This window comes from Galleria mellonella, unplaced genomic scaffold (genome assembly GCF_026898425.1).
Source record: "Galleria mellonella isolate WM207_F2 unplaced genomic scaffold, CSIRO_AGI_GalMel_v1 utg117, whole genome shotgun sequence".
Taxonomy (NCBI): domain Eukaryota; kingdom Metazoa; phylum Arthropoda; class Insecta; order Lepidoptera; family Pyralidae; genus Galleria; species Galleria mellonella.
The window spans coordinates 2,185,715-2,208,178 of NW_026441980.1; the positions used below are offsets into that span (position 1 = coordinate 2,185,715).

At 32.8% G+C, this 22,464-nt stretch overlaps 1 protein-coding gene across 2 annotated transcripts in view; it reads right to left on the bottom strand.

Moving 5' to 3' along the window:
- LOC113523102 (glutamate receptor-interacting protein 2) overlaps positions 1-22,464 on the bottom strand; it is a 465,085-nt gene that overhangs the window by 434,311 nt on the left and 8,310 nt on the right. The window contains exon 1 of one of the 2 annotated variants that reach the window (XM_052894823.1): positions 5,217-5,411. The exons of the other annotated variant lie outside the window; for it this stretch is intronic. The gene's annotated coding sequence lies outside the window, so the exon portion shown is untranslated. Of the gene's footprint in view, positions 1-5,216; positions 5,412-22,464 lie in introns of those variants that run through there. 2 annotated transcript variants of the gene reach the window in all.

A 22,464-nucleotide genomic window follows, 5' to 3' on the forward strand; every position in this document is an offset into this window, starting at 1 on the left:
TAAGAGCTGTCAACTTCATTTAAAGCCTCACACAGATGACTTTGTCAAGAGTTTCAGTACTAGCTACTCCAGTAGCTTTATCTATGCAGAAGTCAGAGCTTACGAAATGAGAGTATCATGGCGCAATTTACTACCCTGATTTATAGACTGCAATGGTCGTAAGTTTAAATCTGGCAGACACCATAAATTTTGTGTGTCAATTTAAATTTCCGACTAAGTCTTCTGTGAAGTGTAAACAAAAAATACTGAAACAAACGAGCAAATATTATCAAACCAAATTACTGTGAGTAACGGCAGTAAACTCGCCCAATTGAAACATTATTTAATAATCATCGTCATCATTTCAGCCTTTAACTGTCCACTGCTGATCACAAGCCTTACCGTTAGGGGGTTTTGCCAGTAGTTGCCACGCTTGGCAACCGTAGTCTAAAGATGTTTAAAGGGTCCTTGTTGTCCATCCCGGGTCTTACTTAGTTGGAAAGGAAGGGGTGGTATATTCTATGCCGGGATCACACGGCAAAGTTAGTTAATAATATGCTAGGCGAAATGTGGGTATGCAGAGTTTTACGTACACCACAAAGGCAATCAACAAATGCCCCTGACGATTCTTTTAGAGGTGTGGATGTAGGTGATTTGGGACCGTTCCTTATGACAGTCTATGGAGGCCTATGCTCAGCAATGGACTGATTATGATTGACATAATAATGATGATTCTATCTTAAGAATCTAAGAATTTAGTTGCATATATAATATTATTATCTCCTTATGATTTATCCATTATATAAAAACCATAGTGCTTTTTATGCTACTAAACCTAGTAATTTTGATTATTTCTTTATATATTATTTCGTTGTTTTTTTTTTCAACTTATTATTAAATTTACATACATACACTCCTACTCATCCATCTTCTCTCACACATACATACACTTTTACATTTCCTATTCACATGTCATTACTACATGTGTACACACCCACACAAACACTCATACATATTTCCATCACACACAATTCCAGGGGGGAAAAGGATTGTTAGCGATGGAGTTTGACAGCCCCATTGCTAGCAATATACCTTATTAGGTCGACCTCCACGTGGTTCCCCCTGGAAACCATCGTGAACAATTCTTGTTGAATTCGTCACGATGGGCTAACTGACCTACTTCATCCTCATCTATCATCCTTCACTGGTGCCCCGCCGGTGTATACCGATAGCGCGGGTGGGGTTACCATTGCATTATCATCCATTTAAAAAAAAAAAAAAAACACACAATTCCATTGAACCCATAAATTATTGCTTCTCTAAAACTATAGGCTCCTTTGTAATTTTTGTTTTTTGTATTTAGCACTACTCTGTTTCATATTGTTTGTTTCATTAAAAATTTAATATATCAACATATGGAAGAGGGCACTAACTTCTGAAACACAGGTTTTTTTCATACCTATCTCGGGAGTTAGGGACTTAACAACTTATTGTAACAATAAGTAAAATAAAGATTTATTTATTTATTTATTTATAATTATACTCTGTATAATTGTAAATTTGTCAAATTGTAAACGTAACATGTTTATTCAGAATATAGGTAGAAATAATTTCACTGAAACATCTCCACTTTGCTCCGAGTACGTAAAGACGTTTCATCACATAAAAGCTGACGAAATGAGTACAGTGAAATATAACGTTACAAAGTAACGGAATATTCTTCAATTTTATGTTAAACAGATAGCGTTTGAGTGGTTTGAGTGTACATTTTTACTTTATCGACATATTTTCATGTTTTCCCTCACATATTTTGTATTAATGTGTCTTTTTTTATCATTATTATTAATATAAAAGAGAAAGATTGCATGGATGGGTGTGATTTGATACTTTTTTACGCAAAAATTATTTAACGGAATTGAATGAAATTTGGTACACGAGTACGTTATGTACTAACTTAGCATATAGGATACCTTATGTACTGATTTAGGTGGGTGGAGTCGCGGTATACAGCTAGTTAAGATAAGGATTTGCGACTTATGTATATAAAAATTAGAAAACCTAAACAATTGTAAATATATGTAGTAATAAATAACATGCATTCGATAATTATATCGTAAGCAAATAGTTAAATAATTGTATAACCTTAAATAATTAAGTCTTCTGTGGCATACGTAAGGTTGAGTAGGCTTCTGTGCCCAGGAATAAGTCCTAAATATGGAAAGTTTATGGAATATACAAGTACATATTAATTATCTTTAACATTATAAAGAAACGAATATATATATATATATATATATAAGCTATAATCTAACCAGTGCCAAACTTGCAAATATAGAAATACACAAAACGATAAAACTGTATATTAACAACTGACGGAGTCATGAGGTATCAAACATTAAAAAGTACAACCAAATTTGAAAGTCCTTCTTTTTGAAGTCGGTAGTAAGTTAAATAAACGACCCATCTAATACGCATTAATCTTTTGAAAGTTTTTTTTAGTATTATTAATTTATTTAACTCTTTATTGCATCAGAAATATAAAAATAAACAATGACAAATAAACAATTCAAGTGAAATACACTAGCATAAAGTACAGATTAAAATATATACATAAAGATATAAAAAGCGATCTTATTGCTGGAGTAATCTCTTACAGACAACCTTGAACATTTCTCGTATAGGTTAAGGTATATAAAAATTTATATATAAAAAAATTTATATATATAAAATTTATATATTTTTAATAATCACTACATAGTATAAAACAAAGACGCTGTCGCTATCTGTCCGTCCCTATGTATGCTTAAGTTTTTAAAACTACGCAACGGTTATTGAAGCGGTTCATTTTTTAATAGATAAAGTGATTCAAAAGGAAGGTTTATATGTATAATACATGCATAGTATTGTAGAGAAACACTGATAAATTTAGGGGTTTCTAATGTGACGTGATGTAATGATGTAGTGTGCGAAGCCGGGGCGGGTCGCTAGTGACAAAAAAAAAAATAAAAACAAAAACTATTCGCCAGAGAATATATTCAATCTTAACCGTATAATATTTACTCTCATTGAACTCGCCAACATCAACTGATGGAACTAAACTGTACTCAAGCAAAATACGGGGAAAAAATAGTGGAAAGCTTTGTCATTCCCGTATTGACACCACCGCACCGCCAGCACTCAAGCCCTTGAGCGCGCAGTGAAATGGTGCAAAAACAAAGTGCGAATGTATTCCCGGTTTGTGTGAAAGGGATGTTTTTGTACGTCACTTTATCGGGTCTCATAAAATGTACGTGCAATGAGTAGTTTTTATTGTCCAAGAAAACTAATAATAATTGTTTATCTGGTAACAATTTTCAAATTTTTTCACCGCATAATTACTGGTGTCCGACCGAACTTTCGATTTCGGTTTCGGTTTCTGCTAGTTTCGGTCAGAAATTTCACTTTCGGCCTTAGTTTAGGTTTCGGCCAAAAACTTGCCGAAATTTTCGGCCGCGCCGAAACTTTGTGTGTGTGTTTGCATTGTGTGTGTGTCTAACTAAAAAATGCTTTTTATTAAGTTTTACTTCCAAGAGTAAGTCATAATTTTAACATGTTTTTACATATAAATATATATGACATTTGTTACATACTTTAATTAGTGTTTATTACTTATTACCCTTTAACTATCTGTGTGTTTGTATAAATAATTGTGTAAAAAATACACTAGATTTCAGTATATTGAATAAAGATATATATATATATATATATATATATATATATATAATGTATATTATTTCAGTATTTATTTATTTTTTATTTATTTAACAATTTATTGTACCAAGGTTGGTACAATAAATAACAGGATTTGTTGAACAATTTTCGATAAGTATAGTGTAGTACAAAAGGAGGTCTTATTGGTAAGCAATCTCTACCAGACAACCTTTGGGTAGAAGTATATTGAATAAATAATATTAATAAAGAAATATATACAGAAAATAAATAAAGTAATTATTATAACACTAGCCATCCGACCCGGCTTCGCACGAGTAGTCAAAATTTTCGAACATCAACAAATACAATAAAAATAGTTTCAGCCAATTCAACTGATCAGTTATTTTATAGCATTTTATATGTGATTCTTTAGATTTATTTTTTTTTCTATTTCTGAAACGATTGAAATAAAACATACACTAAATGCTGAGCTCAACAAGCCGCAACGTATTAGTGAAAACCGCATTCAAATCAGTTAAGCCGTTTCTGAAATTAACGTGCACAAACATACAGACAAAAATTCTAAAAATCATTGTTTTGGTTTCTATTGTATTCATAAAGCCCCCGTATAATAGTTTTTTTTGTATATCTTCCATGTACAGACAGAGACCAGTTACGATTTTATTATATGTACTCGTACTGTTAAAAGGAAACACTAAATTAAGATAAAATGCCCTTTAAAATGTCAAAGAAGTCCTGTAATTACACTTAGGTTGTCACATCAAATTTTAGGATAAAACGAGAACATAATTATAATAGTCTTGATCCTTGAACTTTCCGGAAGGGTCGCTCGCCTCTTTTGATCACATTTTTTCTCCCACTGACATTTTTATTTGCATGTCAATTTCATGTAATTTACCGTAGAAAAGGTGTCAGAAGAAAAAAAATATTTCGCTAACATTGTTAAAATCTTCAATAAAATATATATTCACGTTGTTTGAATTCATTGGAACTCTTGATTTATTGACTATATTTGTTTTTATGTACAAAAAAATCATAGATTTGATGTTAATATTTAAAATTGGAATAAGACTATGTACTGCAGTGTCGATACAACATCTGAAAGACGGTATAATTATTTTTTCTAAAATTTTTATTTATTTTTTGTTGTTTTTTTTTTAACTTTATAAATTTAATCTTATACCTTTATGAAATAAATATGAAAATATTTTACATTACCATTTTTCTTCTACAAGTTGAAATTACAAGTATTTATTTTTTCAACCAAATTCTAAAAAATATTTTTAATTTCCTTTTAATTTTTTATGTACCCTATTAAAAAATTTTGCCTGCATGTTGGTTTCATGATAATTTTGTTAATATATAAGTTTTTTGTATTTTTTCTATTTACTTTAAACAATGAGAATATTCTATCTATAAATACATATAATAATTCACATAATGGATCTATAATTTTACGCAGAAATTTTCTCAATGAAATAAAAAAATATTTTGATAGACAATCTTATTTCAAAGTAATTACTCACCGGCACACAAAAATCCTCTTTTCCAAACAACCAATTACAATCTCATTTGATTCGAACTTTAAAAATCACAGTTACCACAAGCACTCACAGTCGTCACTCGTATAACGTTTGTAAGAGCGTAACGCACGGTAATAATTACGTAGTTCAACTTCGTTACAGCGAGAAACGTCACGCACACGTCCGCCTATGTCGACGGCCAGCGCGTTACTACAATCATATTTCGCTTAGGTGCTCTTTTGGCTTGGCAGTTGGCACTACCACGACATGTCTGGCGTGGTTGTTTTGTGCGTTACTGTTGCACAGAAATAAAGATCCCGCGCCTGTTCAGTCAAGTATCAAAATCATTGAGGCATAAACAGGATAATGCCATAAATCTGAGGTCATACGGGCACATTTCTAGTGTGACGAACTCTGATCTGTGGATGTTGATTTAATTTAATGAATATGATAACACTGTAATGGATGAATATGTTTATGTAAACATTTATAGTGTTTAGTTACTAATTCAATTGTTTACAATGAGTTTAATCTATTTATTTACAATAAATGATTTTTTTTTAATTGTAAATATATATTAAATAATAAACAATGTTGTTTATTTAACTCTTATACGCATATTAAAAATTTGACATTTAATTTAAAAAAAAAACATCGTATTTTTTTGTTAAAATTTTATAAATTTAATAATAAAATTTTTAATAGTAAAAATTATCAAATTATCAATTTTTATTTTTACTTTAACTGTTAAACGTTTCGTAAGCGCATATTATTTTTTTCAGTCGGATTAATGATTCCTTAACTGGTCGAGTTTTTTTCGATCTAATTACACGTAAGTTAAACCAGTAGTTATTATATTAAAATATAAATTTATTTGTTAATATAACACCGCAAACTGACGAAAAATGCATAAAAATTCTTTAAGATGAATGTAATAAATTGTAACATATATAATAAATATATGTCTTTTTATGTTAGAATTTTTTTTAATAATTATTATTTTTAAACACTAGAACTTAAACACTATAAGTGTTTTTTTATCAGAGGGAGATTTTGTACAAAAGTCGTTTGCTTGGGCACCTCTGGCCCATTCGTGTCACTACCGTGAAGCAGTTGTGTTTGTATGGCTGTGTTTCGGTTTGAAGAGTAGGGGCAGTGAATTTACAGGGTACAGAGGAATAACACCTGAGTTCTCAGGAATGGCAACGTATGGAGGGTATCATAGGCGAAACGGTATACTCTGTTATGTCCGTGGTACTGCTCGTGTCCATAGGCGACGTTTACCACTTTCCATCAGGTGGGCCGTCAGCTTATTTGCCATTATAATTTGCATAAAAAAGAAACTATAAGTGTAATTAATATAAAATGTACAAATTATTATACATTAGTGAAAAAAATCTATGTAAAAGTAACTTTTAGTTCGCGTTCCACGATATTTTCAAAGAAGCGTTTAAATTTATTCAAGCGGAAAATTTTCTATCAAACTTTCTTGTATATCTATCAGTTTTGCAAAGAAAATAATTGTGTCTGCAAAAGGAAAATTTTGATCTGAAGTTTGTCTACAAACTGTTATTAACTGCTTAAGTTACTTAGTTGCCAATTATTACAACTTTCAAAAAATAAAATTACAATGAGAAGTGACATGGAAAAAATCCGAGTTACTCAGTGATAAATTGCAAAGGGTAAGGTTATCCTATCTTCGTCCCGGGGGTCGTAGGGAATTCATTATCCTTTATTCTGACCCCTGTGACCTTACAGAGGTCATTGAGGGCCCCGATAAATAGGAACAAGTAGAAACTAAACACACGTAATAGTATACTTGGAAGTAACTATCCTAGTTTTCCAAACAGAAAATGGACGTGTGAAATTGGAAGAAAAGTAGTTTGGTATTGAGACGAATTTATTTGTTGTAGATTCTGTATTATTATTGTTATTTGTCATTTGTGATTTTTTAAGCCACTTAAAATGGCAAAAAAGCCGTAGGTTCTCCTGATGGAAAGTGGTAACCGTCGCCTATAGATATGAGCAGTACCATGAACATAACAGAGTATACTGTTTCGCCCATAATACCTCCCATGCTTTGCTGATGTTATTCATTTGTACCCTGTAAATTCACTGCCATATTCTACCCTCCAAACCGAAACACAGCCATGCAAACACAACTGCTTTACGGTTGAAATACCTATGGGATAGAAGAGGTACCCAAGCAAAAGACTTTTGTACAAAGTCTCCCTCTGGTAAAAAGATTTCTTGGAAGAGAACGCTATTTAGCGATAAGGCCGCCCATTATTGTCCCCCTGTAAACTATCGTTGATATGCCAACAGCTGGTCAGTTGGACTAGCGTACCGACTGACCTGCAGTGAACCTATCTCATTGGCATCCTCACTGCTTCATCCTCCACTAATTCTCTGCTGTTGTTTACCGTTAGTATAGGCAGGTACACAATTCCATCTTCACCATTAAAGAAAACTGGTTATGGAATAAGAGGTTTTCCCAAGAGACTACAGCGTGGGGTTTTTCAAAAGGGGGGTAAAAAGTTTCTTCAGGGTCAGCAACGCGCGCGTAATACCTCTGGTATTGCAGGCGTTCATAGACTACGGTAACCGCATACCATCAGATAGGTCATATGCTTGTTTGCCACCTCAGTGGTATAAAAAAAACTTCGGCTGAATTGATTTTAATGAAATTTTATGAAAGAGTATTGTTTGTTTCAACTTGATACTTTTTATCACTATATGAAAAACTAAAACCGGTAGATGGCGGTAGAGGGCGAAACTTAAACCGAGTCAGCTAATTCATTAATAAAATTAAATGATATATTTTAAGTAACTTCAGCCATACACTGGATGTATGTCGCGTCCCGAGTCTTGTAATGCTGACAAATCTCTGGTGGTTTGCGTCGAGTGCGATGATTCATGTGTATTGGCGGCTAGCCAGATCCCGCACTTTGTTCAAACATTTGCCATTACGGTTTCAAGGTGCCATTCAAATTTGGACCAACATACAAATAAAATGGACAATTTAGCTAAATCTAATCGATGCTATTATTGATAAGCTCTGTACTGTAATGTTTACTGAATAAACCGTTCTAAACTCTATTTTTGGTCGGACAAGGTCGAATTTGAAATCATTAGCATCTTTTTAAAAGACTAATAATTTGGAAATTACCCTATTCTATCATGTTTACTTTTCCATCTCTGACTAATATGCAGCGACACAGTATAAGCGGACTATACAAAACTTGAGGGTATTGACTCGTCGTGTCAGTGACGGATTCTCCTTTTATTGCTGAAGTTGTTTTTATTTACGTACCTTCTGCTGTATTGGAGTTACAAATAAATGTACGAAGGGGAAATTTTATTTATCTAAAGATTCAAGATAAAACACTAAGATACAAAGTTGTGGTAAATATATTAAGAGATGGTATTATTAAAATTCTTTTAAATTAATATATTTAGTTGATATATAATAGTGACGATTTCCTTAAATTTGTGTCAAAAATTTAAATTTTGAAATGATGTAAATTATATTATTATATATATTCGGGTTTTTTTTTTAATGGGTGAAAATGGTATGGTAACCCCGCCCGCGCTAACGGGATACGCTGGCGGAGCACCAGTGAAGGGTGATAGATGAGAGTGAAAACAGGCCAGTTAGCCCATCATGATGAATTCATCAGGAATTAACCATGATAGTTTCCAGGGAGAACCGCGAGGAGGTCGACCTGGTTGGGTATATTGCTAGCAATGGGATTCTCAGTCTCCGTTACTAACAATTCCTTTCCCCCCATATATTCGGGGTTGTTCGAACACTTATAACGCGAGAACGATTGCACCGATTTTAATGGTTTTTGAATTATTAAATTTGGCACCATACCGAATAGCAGAATAACTAAACAATAATAGAATGACGAAAACATAAAATTCTTTTTTATTTCTTACAAAACCCACGGGAAAGGAATTGGTGGTCACAAGATGACACTGTCTAAATATCCAGTGTTATTTACTGTTATTATTACTTATTAATTAATTCAATCATGACTCTAGTATATATTTTTTTAATAGATAAATATATGTAATTCACTGACGTTGTCTCTTTTTTCCTTACAAAGCGAAACTATCAGCGAATGTGGCCTCAAAGGAAAAATTGCAATGAAAGTGAAGAATTGTAATAAAAATAAACGAATATCGGCCTTAAGGGCGATATAGCTATACGTGCGGGCCAACTTAACGAAATCAGACTCTGTTATCAAAGGACCCTTGTAATTCGGTCACTCACAAACTTACTCAACAAAGAGGAATAATTTTCCCTGCTTATGTCACTCTAAATACACTAGAAACTTTTTTCTTTTTATTATAGTACGATATTTAATCAACACATTATTAATCTATTCTCGATTTGACCACAGACCTTAACAATAAACCTACGAACAAGGGATTATATAGAAGGAATGATAAAATAAAAACTGTGAATCATATGGTTGTCTTTTTTTTTCTTATGCAAATATAATTAGTAAAAAGAGGACTAAAGATACACCATCAGTTGTTATTTTTCTTAATTCATGGTAGGCTAGTGTATAAAAAATGTTTGATATGTCAATTATTCGTTAATGACAAATTTTACATTACTAGATTATATATTTGACACAGTTTGTGTAGAAAGTATGCAATCAGGTTGTATCTGAATTTGGTGGGCTTATATGGCCGTATAACATTTTGTATACACTAGCCTGCTATGAACTGACAATTTTATCATTCATTCTATGTAATTCCTTTTTCTTAGCAATAAACAAAACAGTATATATTGCTGTGTGTGTCAAATACATGGTGGTGTGTGTATTATATTTTTTTATTTAATGTATTTTTAATGCGCATTTAAAAAAAATAGCTATCTGCACACCTTCTCTATATAAACCATAAGTGCGCCAAATTACAATACGTGAAGCAATAATTTATTAACTAATATATAAACTTTAGATACATAATCAATTAGATTTATACACATTTTTTAGTACATATTCACATATAAATATAAGAGCTAATTGTATATATATATATATATATATATATATATATATATATATATATATATATATATATATATATATATATATATAGCTCTTATATTTATATGTGAATATGTACCAATACGTAATTTTTGTAAATGTATATGTGAGAAAGGATTGTTAGTAACGGGGATTAGTAGCCCTATTGCCAACAATATACCCTGTCAGGTCGACCTCCTCGTGGTTCCCCCTGGAAACCATCGTGATGGATTTATTGTTAGATTCGTCACGGTGGGCTAACTGACCTGCTTCATTCTCAACTACTCGTATCATCTCTCACTGGTGCCCCGCCTGTGTATACCGATAGCGCAGGCGGGGTTACCATTCCATTATCATCCATAATAAAAAATACTATGCCGGTGGGGGGAGGGGATTGTTGACAATGCGGACTACCAGTCCCATTGCTATCAATATACCCTATCAAGTCGACCTCCACGCGGTTCCCTTGAAGCCATCGTGCTGAATTCTAAATGTATTCATCACGATGGGCTAACTGACCTGTATTTTCGTCCCTCACTGGTGCCCTGCCAGCGTATACCGTTAGCGCAGGCGGGGTTATCATTCCATTATCACCCATTAAAAAAAAACCCGTAACAAAATCTGAAGCGTAGTTTAGAAATAACCATAGAAACAGACATACGATGGTAGTGGCTTTATTTTATTCAATTTAGAGATATTTCATGCCATTGTACCTACCACATGTTACGTTAATTGCATATATTTGTACAAGCGACGGCGGTATGCATTTCATTATCTTGGTGTATTTAGTTGATTATTTGCATCTGTTACCTCACCTTAGAGTGCAGTAACTCATCACAGAATAGTGTATTTAGTTGTATACAACTATTGCTAACATGTACTATAATGTTTGGTAAGTTAATATATATCGGGAGGGGGGAGGGATTGTTAGTAATGGGGTCTAACTGCCCCATTGCTAGCAATATACCCTATCAGTTCGATCTCCACGTGGTTCCCCCTGGAAACCATCGTGGTTAATTCTAGTGCAATTCATTCTGATGGGCTAACTGACCTGCTTTCATCGTCACCTATCATCCCTCACTGGTGCCCCGCCAGCGTATACCGTTAGCGCAGGCGGGGTTACCATTCCATTATCTTCCATTAAACAAAAAAAGTTAATATATCTAAATTATACGGATTTTTACCTATCTATATAATAATAATAGTTATTGAATCCAAAAATACATGTCACAACTTTACATTTGTTCCCAGGACTTCACACTACAGAATATCACTGTTTTGCTCTTTTGAGGGCAAAGCAATAAACTGAGTTGTGACCATTTTGTGTTACTGTGACACACGCATGATAAAAGGAAATTGTTGTGTCATATATTTTGCTTTTTGTTTTTTTTTTCGTTGCTTTTTTGTTTTTCATTTTTTTATCTCTTTTACTGTGTATGTCTGTATTATGTGTATGTTTGTATTGTAATTTGTGTGCTGTAAGTAATGCAAATAAATTACCTATCTATCTATCTAGTAATCCCTGTGACGTGAAGTCATGGTCCCTCTTCAGCTTATAAAACTTATTAACTATATATATATATATATATATATATATATATATATATATATATATATATATATATATTACAATTAGCTCTTATATTTATATGTGAATATGTACCAATACGTAATTTTTGTAAATGTATATGTGTATAAGATTAAATGTATATGTTATAAGATAACTGATTATGTATCTAAAGTTTATATATTAGTTAATAAGTTTTATAAGCTGAAGAGGGACCATGACTTCACGTCACAGGGATTACTAGATAGATAGATAGGTAATTTATTTGCATTACTTACAGCACACAAATTACAATACAAACATACACATAATACAGACATACACAGTAAAAGAGATAAAAAAATGAAAAACAAAAAAGCAACGAAAAAAAAAACAAAAAGCAAAATATATGACACAACAATTTCCTTTTATCATGCGTGTGTCACAGTAACACAAAATGGTCACAACTCAGTTTATTGCTTTGCCCTCAAAAGAGCAAAACAGTGATATTCTGTAGTGTGAAGTCCTGGGAACAAATGTAAAGTTGTGACATGTATTTTTGGATTCAATAACTATTATTATTATATAGATAGGTAAAAATCCGTATAATTTAGATATATTAACTTTTTTTGTTTAATGGAAGATAATGGAATGGTAACCCCGCCTGCGCTAACGGTATACGCTGGCGGGGCACCAGTGAGGGATGATAGGTGACGATGAAAGCAGGTCAGTTAGCCCATCAGAATGAATTGCACTAGAATTAACCACGATGGTTTCCAGGGGGAACCACGTGGAGATCGAACTGATAGGGTATATTGCTAGCAATGGGGCAGTTAGACCCCATTACTAACAATCCCTCCCCCCTCCCGATATATATTAACTTACCAAACATTATAGTACATGTTAGCAATAGTTGTATACAACTAAATACACTATTCTGTGATGAGTTACTGCACTCTAAGGTGAGGTAACAGATGCAAATAATCAACTAAATACACCAAGATAATGAAATGCATACCGCCGTCGCTTGTACAAATATATGCAATTAACGTAACATGTGGTAGGTACAATGGCATGAAATATCTCTAAATTGAATAAAATAAAGCCACTACCATCGTATGTCTGTTTCTATGGTTATTTCTAAACTACGCTTCAGATTTTGTTACGGGTTTTTTTTTAATGGGTGATAATGGAATGGTAACCCCGCCTGCGCTAACGGTATACGCTGGCAGGGCACCAGTGAGGGACGAAAATACAGGTCAGTTAGCCCATCGTGATGAATACATTTAGAATTCAGCACGATGGCTTCCAAGGGAACCGCGTGGAGGTCGACTTGACAGGGTATATTGATAGCAATGGGACTGGTAGTCCGCATTGTCAACAATCCCCTCCCCCCACCGGCATAGTATTTTTTATTATGGATGATAATGGAATGGTAACCCCGCCTGCGCTATCGGTATACACAGGCGGGGCACCAGTGAGAGATGATACGAGTAGTTGAGAATGAAGCAGGTCAGTTAGCCCACCGTGACGAATCTAACAATAAATCCATCACGATGGTTTCCAGGGGGAACCACGAGGAGGTCGACCTGACAGGGTATATTGTTGGCAATAGGGCTACTAATCCCCGTTACTAACAATCCTTTCTCCCTCCACCGGCATAGTATTAGCAGGTTATGTATCCATAATGAATTACAGAACATGTTATGTATATATATATATATATATATATATACATATATATATATATATATATATATATAAGATAGTGTTTATATATAGAAGACTTCTCATATATCTTTTTCTTAAATATTTTCTATATGTGCTTATCTTTTATTTTAGCATTTGTATGGAGACAACAAATGCTTCGAGAAAAACAGGTTATTTATTAAATAATACTATTTAATAAATAAAATAAGTGTTTACACAGTAAAAAGAAGTTATAAAGGAATCATTCATAACTAGGTACTTATCACTCAAAATTGTATTTTATCAGAGGGAGACTTTGTACAAAAGTCGATTGCTTGGGTACCTCTGTCCTATTCGTGTTTCTACCGTGAACCAGTTGTGTTTGCATGGCTGTGTTTCAGTTTGAAAGGTGGGATATGGCGTGAATTTACAGGGTACAGAGGAATAACATCTGAGTCCTCAGGAATGGCAACGCATGGGGGGTATCATGAGCGAAACAATATACCCTGTTATGTCCATGTTACTGCTCATATCTATAGGTGACGGTTACCACTTTCCATCAAGTGGGCCGTTAGCTTGTTTGCCATTCTAAGTCATATAAAAAAAGAAAAAAAAAGTTAAGATATATTTTATGCGTGAATAAATAGAATACTGATACAAAAGCGAGTCAGCTAATTTGACAATTAGCTGACAAAAAGTCAACCTGTTTCTGAGGCTCGATGCTCTGTCTATATAATCTAAGAGATAGTAATAACACTAAGAAATTAGCACTTTAATAGAGTATTGAAGCGACGTAGTTTTCAAACAAAACAACTACAAACTGGAAGTAGTGTGCTTGATAACAAGTTCTACAGCTGTTTATCTTTAGGAATGCTGACAAACAATCCAATCGTTCTTCTAGTTTAATACAAAATATCCTATTGTGCTTCTAATATATTGTATTACAACGTTACCATGTCTTGTATACTGGATAAATGCCCTAATCTATCTGTTTTAATTACTAACTGTATCTGACAGCTTTGATCGCGTTTGTTAACGTCTATGTGTTAATATATAAACTCAGTAAATGAGTTTTTAAATGATAAAATAATTATAAATGATTAGATATGTTATGTGTTCACTTTGTTTTGTGTATAATGATTTTATATTACAATGAATTGACAAGAATAGATACAAAAAGTGACAAAATATTATTGCAAATATTTATGTTATTATGATAAAATTATTTTAATGTTTTGTTTAATAAGTTTTTATATTTGCACGCCTCGCACAGTGTGGCAGAATAAGACTGGACTATTTTTCTTGTAAAGTAACACCTAAAAATGTACCTTATTCCAGCAAATAAATTATTTCAATTTCAATTTCAATATATGTATTAATATTGATATATAGTATAAGTTTAAGAAATGTATCTCCCATATTTAGAACTAACAAAATTTTTCATTGTGCCTCCCACCAAATTGTTTATAATTACTCCTCTCCATCCAAAGGTTGCCTGGAAGAAATCGCTCTTAGCGATAAGGTCGCCCATTGTTTTCTCATTGTGATTATTTTTTGTAATTGTTTGTATTTATAATAAGTTTACTATTGTAATCTTTTGGAGGAAACAATAAAGAGTATCTATCTATCTATCTATATTCATATCAAAAATTTAGTTTGAAAACACATACTAGATAGCGTTGTTACCAATGTAAAATTCGCTGTTAAGGTTTTCCTGTGTTTTGATGATCTGCCCTTACAGAGAATTAATCAAACTTTTCTATCATTCCTACTGAATTGTGGTTGTTTTATTTGACACCATCGATAGCAGATTTTTGACTCACGGTACCTAGTTGTTCTGTATCTATGTATGTATTTATATTTTTTTTTTTGTACAATAAAAATACAGCCCACAGCCACCAGTATACAATCCGTCTGATAATAAATAAACGGTCACTGTAGCCTATGGACGCCTGCAACACAGGGGTATCACGTGAGTGTAGCTGAATCTGAAGAAGCCAAATAGAGTATAATAAGTTTTCTTTCTTAGATTATATAGATAGATTCATAGAGCATCGAGTCTCAAAAACAGATCAACTTTTTGTCAGCTAATTGTCAAATCAGCAGACTTGTTTTTTCATCACTGTTCCATATGTTTACGCACATAATGTATCTTGGCGTATTTATATTTAGTTATTTATTTAATAAAATGCGTTTTTACGCATTAAAAAGGCCCAAAAATTATAAAACAAACTAAATATAGAAGTTATAAAGGAAACACTCATAACTATTTATCACGCAAAATTGTATGAAAAAGTTGATCCTTTTTTTCTCGGAGCGATTGTATGGAGACACTCTATCTATATAATCTAAGGGTCTTCATATACCATTTTTATATATATACATATTTTACTATTATATACATAATATAATTATTGAGAAAAACTGCGGTAAAGTATGCGGATTTAAAATTTTGTGCAAATTTTAATTATTGTTTTACTATTATATCAGCCGTTACCTGTTCACTGCAGAAAATAGGCTTACTCTATAAGAAGAATTTAGCCCGTAGTTGCCATTCTTGGCAGGCATGTTGGCAAACGCAGTTACATTTTGTTTATGTTTTAATAGAGACACTTCTGCCCTTTCCTTGACCATTAAGTTTCTTTAGTCACCTCTTACATCACCCACGGGAAAGAAAAGGGTGGTCTTTTTAATAAAATTATAATTTATATTTTTTCTTGTAAAAAAGAATCTCTTTATTTATTAATTTTTTCAACTAATATCGCATACCTATATTTGACCAAATAGGCGACGTGCTGAAGAAGGGCCAAATTAAAAGTACCCGTAACCGGCGAGCGTGTATGAAAAGATTGATGAATGTGGAAGAAGCGAAAGAGGTTTGTTTGAATCGAAGCATTTGGCATTTCATTGTTTCTGCCTACCCTAATGGGAGACAGGCGTGACAGATATGTATGTATGTATGTATGTATTATTCCAGTTTATTTCTGTAATTTGCAAAATGGTTTTCTTATATTAATTTGAAATGAATATATTGTGCAGAGTAGACAGAGAGAACAATACTAGAATATATAATTAATAAAGTAAGTAGTAAGGAAAGTGGTAACCGTCGCCTATAAACATGAGCAGTGCCATGGACATAAGAGAGTATACTGTTTCAATCATGACACCCCCCATGCGTTGCCATTCCCGAGGACTCAGGTGTTATTCCTCTGTACCCTGTTATTGGATTAGTAAAGGAATAAAGATTAGTATATAGGTATATTTTTAGTATCGTTGGTTTATACAACATACCTATCAATGACATTAAAAAAATATATTAAAGAATTACAATACCTCAGATTTCAAATAATACAAATGACTCTTTTTTAACCGATTTCGAAAAAGAGAAGGTTTTTAAATCGGTATTTTTTATGTTTAATACCTCATATGTTCGTCAATTTTAAAATGATATAGAATTCTTTTTTTTTTCTTAAACAATAGATACATTTTCAGATCGCTCTTATAGAAATTTTATCAAAATCAGTTCAGTAGCTTGCTTTTTAAAATAAAATAACCGATTTGCTACAGTCAGTCTGTTTTTTGTATAACAAAATCTCAAAATATTTGTAATATATTTTAAATTATCAAACTGCATTTATTGTCATTTGAGAACTAAAAACTTTGTAAAATACGTACATAAAATAACACAACTCCGCAGTGTTCGTGGTCTCAATAAACCGTACGGTCAATATTGATCAGAAGCGACCGACCGTTATGATATCCGTGGCAAATCACGCGATGTATGACAGGGCACAAATTATCTGTATGTTTTTTATATGACGTTCAATGTATCACTCATACATATTCTATGTGGTGAGCCGACATTCATTTAACACGGTGTACCATGTTTTATTCGTGCGTAGGCTCCTCTTTTCGGATGGAGATGAAAGTGTTCAGTTCTGTAGCAACCTTTCAGTGTTTTTTTCTGAATAATAAATATACATTTTCTATATTTGGCTTTTTCTATTACATTTCTTTTACATGCAGCTGCGGCAATCAAGTTTTCATCTGAAACACGTCAACACACGTACCTCTGACTCACTCGTGTTTGACGCGCGTGGCTGTGGGTGTGTGTGTTTTTTTGATGGGTGAAAATGGTATGGTAACCCCGCCTGCGCTAACGGGATACGCTGGCGGAGCACCAGTGAAGGGTGATAGATGAGAATGAAAACAGGCCAGTTAGCCCATCATGATGAATTCATCAGGAATTAACCATGATAGTTTCCAGGGGGAACCGCGAGGAGGTCGACCTGGTTGGGTATATTGCTAGCAATGGGATTCTCAGTCTCCATTACTAACAATCCCTTTCCCCCTGTGTGTATGTTTCGGTTTAAAGGGTGGATAGGATACGTATATCTATTAATACGTTAATAGATATACGTATAAAAGATAGAGCATCGAGCCTGAAGAATGGGTCATCTTTTTGTCTTTATAATTAGCTGACTAGTTTTTTTTATTTGTGTCCCATATATTTGCGAGCATAATATACCTTGATTTATATCTATATTTAATTATTTAATAAATAAAATGAGCTTTTGCGCATTAAAAAAGTCAAAACTGATAAGACATAATAAATATAGAAGTTATAAAGGAATTACTCATAACTATTTGTCAGGCAAAATTGTATGTAAAACTTGATCCACTTTTTTAGAAGCATTTACCATAATTTTATTTTACTATATTTATTTATTAGAGGTGACCAATAAAATATCCACAATGATTTTAATTTTTATCTCATGAAAATAATTCAGATAGTGTTAATTATTGGCTGCAACTTAAACATATATTATATTTTAGTTATTTTAACTAAATAACATAGAACCCCCAAACTTTGAGTAATATAGAATAAAAAAAACATATTACACGGACTCCAAAATTTATATAAATGGGACAAAAGTAGGAAGATGATGACTAATAAGTTTGACAAAATATATAGCATTGTGGCGGCCATTTTGTTAAAGATTAGCAAAAGAACTCGGAAGCATTTAGTTTTAATTCATCTTACGATACTGGAAAGAAAGAAAGAAAAATATTTTCATTCAAGTATTCATTTTTTATAATTCTACCACCCATTTGAAATTCAAGTTAAGAAGAACGGCTGAAAAGTTGCTTTTCTATGAGAAAAAAAAAAAACAGAATTTTATAAGTGTTAATTTAAATCAAATCAAATCATATTTATTCGCTTGCTACATGGTAAAATAAGAAGCTACATACATATACAGGCACATAACATGCAGCACCCCGCAGAGGTACGCAAATGTTAAAATGATTTTAAGTCTACATTATATAACAATTACAATTATTTATCACATACATTCAATTTATGTATCATATACATTCACAATAAGTGAATTTGTGTAAATACAAACTGTAGTAGTTAAGTACCAGATCGTTAAAATTAAAGCAAAATAAATAATATAATTGTAAGTTAAACAAAACTTCCAAAAACCAACTCAAGCCATACGATTACCAGTAGTGCATAATAGATCTAGGAGTACAAAGTCAATGGTACTTCCTAGTTCAATAACAGAATTATCACAGACCATAACTAGTGTCGATTGTAATCTAAGTTTAAATTAGCTTCTTGTTGTGGAGTTATCAAGAGACCACTCGAATCCGTCGGCCGGTATCGACACTTCGACAGGAGGCCGTAGCCGAGATTCGGTTCGAATGCCAGCGGAAAGCTTTTCTACGTTTAACTACCAAAACTTTCTAGCTAACATTTATAAAATATTTGTGAACAGTTTTATTTACTTCTTTATCGCCATTTATGTATTACATAGGGAAATAATTTCACCTCGACATATTCATAAAAAAATATGTTGTAACCTAAAAAATAAAACATTTGATCACATAGCTCGAAGAACTAACAGTCGATAGAAAGGTTACTTGAATGACAATTCCGTATGGAAAAACGCAATTTAGGACGACCCGCTATTAGTTGGAGTGACGGCCTCAAATGTATTGTAGGGAAGCAATGGGTGCAGGTGGCTCCAAACTGTTCATTATGACAGTCTATGAAGGAGATCTGTGTTCAATAGTGGACAAATAATGGCTGATATACTTTTTCTTTTTACAACACAGGGGGCAAACGAGCATGCGGCTCACCTGATGGTAAGTGTCTACCGCCGCCCAAGATCACCCACAACACCAACGGCATTGCAGGTGTGCTGCCGGCCTTTTAAAAAGGAATATACTCTTTTCTTGAAGGTTATGTTGTCGTATCGGTTCGGAAATACTGCTGCTGGAAGTTGATTCCAAAGAGTGGTTGTGCATGGAAGAAAGTGCCTTGACATTATGTTGAAACCAATATTTTTTTGTCTTATTTGGATTAAATTTGATGTAAGGATATTTTCGATGATACCTGCAAAATTTTGTCCATGTTAGAAATTACCAGCCAATTAAACGTTGTTTTGCTATAATATTACTAACTACTTTTCCCCCATAATGTGACTTTCTTGAACATATGTGTATTATTAGAAGTACATTTGTATGTTATATATTCTATAGTAAATGTTATAGTTCGCTATCACAACACCTTTTAATTAATCAATCAGAAATATAATATATTATTAAATTGTATATATTTTTTTAAATTAACAGGAATTCCAACATTACATTACAATGAAATTAAACTAAATGAAATCAAATTAAATTATGAAATTATAGTACATTACTGCAGCGGCCAGCAACTGAGGCATTGATGCGACGAACTTGCAAATGTAGGCCGAGGCGTAGCCGAAGCACACATACGTGAGTCCATCAATGCCTAGTTGTGGCCAAGGTTTGTATAGTACTTTTCTCAAACAATGCGCGAAAATCAAAAACACAATTTTACTTTTTAAGTTCAATGACGAATAACGAACAATAATAATTTTTCACGCGCCATAATGTTCCTTTGTTTTTTTTTCAATAAACAGCTTTCTATTTGCAAGCCAGTTCGAAATTTAAATAAAACCTTTTGTTAGCTACCTCCTTGGTAGCCATGTTTCGAAGTAAAAGATCATTCCATTTTTAAATTATAGGACAGATATGAGTTTACATAGTAATTTATCTGGCTGCAAAACACGACAGATATGGATTTTCATACAACTTTTGCCGGCCACTGCCCGCATGTATCTGGCCAGTACGGCAATTTTGATTTATCTCGAAGAAGACTGTCAAAATAATGCTCACATTTCCAAGCATGTTTGAGAAATATTTATTTGCTGATGATGATGATGATTTATTTGCTGTGAATGTGATACATAATGGGACAGAATTAACAATAAAAAATTGTTTGCACATTCAGCCAATTTGGCATGCAACATTTTTATACATCATTCATAATATTCTATCTACCTATTATTTGGTATTTATATAACAGTCAATGGTTCATTATATTTCTACGGTTTTATTCTTAACTTCAGTATGAATTACAGATATTAGATATAGTAATTATTTTGTGGTATAAACGCTTTTAAATCATTTGTTCTTACCTGGACCGAAATGATCGTTAATTTAATGAACTTATTATATGCAACGTATTCCATGATTAACGTTTTAGTTCTTCTGTCAGAGCACTGCATTTTAGAAACATTAAAAATTGTTAAATTGACTTTTTTTTTAATTGCCAGATAATTGCGATGTTGACACAATTCGGTAAACTAAATTTATGAATGCTCATAAATACCTGACAAAAATCGCTTTGTACCATAAAGTCAAACTGTAGCTTTACAGGTACTCAAGTAGTTCGATATTATAAAAGGAGCGGAATGTGTTCTAAGATTAATGATTCTTACACTTTTTACTTACCACAAAGCACAATACTGTAGCGCTTAGGTTTTTATTCAAGCGCTAATCGTTAGTTCTTTGTAATTTATTTCATTACATTTTCTTTCCATTTTCTCTAAGGCAGGCAGTGAAAATTTTCAGGGTATGAAGAAATAACACCATAGTCCTCGGGAATAGCAACCGTGAGCATCATATTACGATTTTCATGGTACTATTTATGTTTAAAGACGATAGTAGCTACTTCCCATTAAATCTATGTATCATAAAGAAATATATGTATTGATATTAATTTTTACAATATACCTAATAATCGCTATATTACTTATTTCCTCATTATTTGTGATGGACACCAACTGACGGATATACGATACAAGTTGAAGCCAGTGGCGTGGAACTTGAACGTAGCCAATCATTAAGGTTGGCTGTAGCGTCAGCAGCGAAAGCAAACACAGTATTTTACATAATATGATTTTTTATGCAATATGACAAATTTACTGACAGTTCGCTTGACAAAACTTGTAACCATTGTCTATAGATTTTTTTTATACGACGAAGGCATAAACAATCGTACAAACATCTACAGACGCCTGCAAAAATAGGGATGTCAGTTGCGCGTTACCGATCCTGATGAAACCTTAATACAGGGTGTATTTAAAGAATCCTATACTTTAGTCTCTAGGAAAAGGTATGGACAGCATCTCTTTTTAACGACATTTGGTTTACTAATTCCGTACTTGCTATTTAATACGGGTGATTGGATATACGAAGTGTAGGAAGAAAATAAGTGACTAGTACAATGGATTGGTTTGAAATGATGGGTGTAGACGGTATGCATCTCGATGAAAAAGTTGGAGAACAATTAATTAGGTTAGACTACTATTTAATTATTGCTACGCAGGCACGCTAATATTAATTTTGATTACTAATTACAGCTGGTGACGTGAGGAAGAGGCACTAAATCTCAACCAAGTCCAACTCCATACAGTCTCCTTTGGAAAGTTACCTGATTATTTCGTAGTAATTCATTGTATAACAGTTCTTTTTAAAAACAAATATGCAAGAGCATATTGCTGGTTCATTTTGCTATCTCTACTTGATATACGTAGCGGATCTCCCGTAAGTTGCTTTTCGTATATCGATGCCAATTTATAAACATAAA